The sequence below is a fragment of the Herpailurus yagouaroundi genome, unplaced genomic scaffold (genome assembly GCF_014898765.1).
Source record: "Herpailurus yagouaroundi ecotype Mexico unplaced genomic scaffold, PumYag 67793, whole genome shotgun sequence".
In the NCBI taxonomy this organism is placed as follows: Eukaryota; Metazoa; Chordata; class Mammalia; order Carnivora; family Felidae; genus Herpailurus; species Herpailurus yagouaroundi.
The window spans coordinates 25,025,013-25,027,161 of record NW_024420586.1 but is presented as its reverse complement, the minus strand read 5'-3'; positions in this window follow the sequence as shown (position 1 = coordinate 25,027,161).

Genomic DNA, 2,149 nt, shown 5'->3' with positions numbered 1-2,149 from the left:
GGGAAGTGCACCCTGGAGGGGTTTACCGTCTGTGGTTACAGAAGTTGAAGACATGAGAACTAGCATTTGGACTCAGGCAAGAAGTCGAACTGGATTAATTTTCTTATCCTGGATACTGGAGACCACCAACCCCTGGTAACCAGCCGGCAGTGTTGACGGAGTGCTCTGTTCTTCTCCTTTCTCTGTACATCCCCAACAGCAAGTCTCAAGTCCATTTCCACTCCTGTCTCTTTGACCTCCTGCGCTGGTAGGTCCACAGTCAAACCCACAATGGCTCCTAGCTGCTCTCAGACTTCCTCTGCAACTTTGCCTCTTGTTGTTCTTCCTCGATCAGGTTAGGTTCCAGCCATTGTCTTTCTTGCACATCCTTCAAAAACTGCTCAAACTGTAAAATTGCTACGTCCCTTCTATTACCTGTCACACTTAACAAATGCTAACATTGACCACATCTAACTACCACTGTTCTAGGTGCTTCCTGTATCTTAACTCATTTAATGGGCTACCTTTATTATCTCCATTTTAGAGGCCAGGAGTTTTTTTTAAGTTGATTCATTTATTATTTCTGAGAGAGAGAAAGCAATCACAGGCAGGGGATGGGCAGACAGAGACAAAGAATCCAAAGCAGGCTCCAGGCTCTGAGCTGCCGGCACAGAGCCCGATGTGGGACTTGAACTCACAAACTGCGAGATCATGCCTTGAGCCAAAGTCGGACGCTTAACCGACTGAGCCCCCCAGGCGCCACGAGGCGAGGAGAAAGGTTTTAAGAGTTCATCGGTATGGGGCGCCTGGGTGGCTCAGTTGGTTAAGCAACTGACTTTGCTTCAGGTCATGATCTCACGTTGGTGGGTTCGAGCCTCACATCAGGCTCTGTGCTGACAGCTCAGAGCTTGGAGCCTTCTTCAGATTCTGTGTCTCCCTCCCTCTCTGTCCCTCCCCTGCTCTCAAAATAAACAAACAAAAAATTTCCTACACCCCCAAATCCAGAGTGCATGGGGCATGGGTGTGGGTGTACTATCAGTAATTTGCCATGTTCTAAAAGTCCATGAAGTGGGCATTATCATTTCCCATTTTACACCTGTTGAGCCTGAGGCAGAGAAATTTAAACTGTGAAGCAAGATCTGAAAACAGCTTTTAGCCCACATGGAGTGGGAAGAGCAGGGCCTTGGATTTATTCTTGGAAGGGGTAAGGAGGCAGGGTGTCTAAAGTAGAGGTTTGTATCAAAATTTGGGGTATAGGCAAGATCCAAGGCTTGAAATATTTGCAAGCCAGGGACTTACTTGGCCTTCACAGGCCTTAGGACAGAGGTTTCCAAGGCACCTCTGCATCGGAGTTTCTGGTCTCCATGGGTTCTTGAGGAACTTGCACACTAGAGAACACTAGGTAACTTCTGCTCAAACTGAAAGCAGAGGACTGATAGGTCTGCATCCCATTACCTGGGAATTTGGATTGGCAATTACAAAGAAAACCAACAGGAGTCCTCTTAAGCCTTTTTCTTTAGAACAAATAAACAGCAAGAGACTGGGCCACCCTGAGCTTGATTACAAGGCACCTTCTGTTTTAAGTAAGCTCTACACCCAATGTGGGGCTTGAACTCACAACTCCAAGATTGAGTCACATGCTGTACAGACTGGAGCCAGCCAAGACACCCCTGTTAAGGTACCTTCTAACATCAGAACAGATCAGGTCAACCAAGCTTTTTAGGTGTAGGAAGCTATGGTCTTCATGGGCTTCACTTAGATCCCTTTCTTGCAGTAACTTTGTGGTAGGTTTTGGGATCCTGTCTTGGGACACGTCAAGGGTGAGGACGTTTTACTTCCTGACAGGCAGGGAGCAGAGGTCCCCCTGCTGTAGCCTATCTACAAGGCAGTAGTGGTATTCTTCCTGCCAGCCTCCACTGCCTTAGCCCTCCAAAGACCCAGCACAGAATCTCTCCTCAGGGGCGCCTGGGTGGCACAGTCAGTTAAGCGTCCGGCTTCAGCCAGGTCACGATCTCACGGTCCGTGAGTGCGAGCCCCGCGTCAGGCTCTGGGCTGATGGCTTGGAGCCTGGAGCCTGTTTCTGATTCTGTGTCTCCCTCTCTCTCTGCCCCTCCCCCATTCATGCTGTGTCTCTCTCTGTCCCAAAAATAAAAAAACGTTGAAAAAAAAA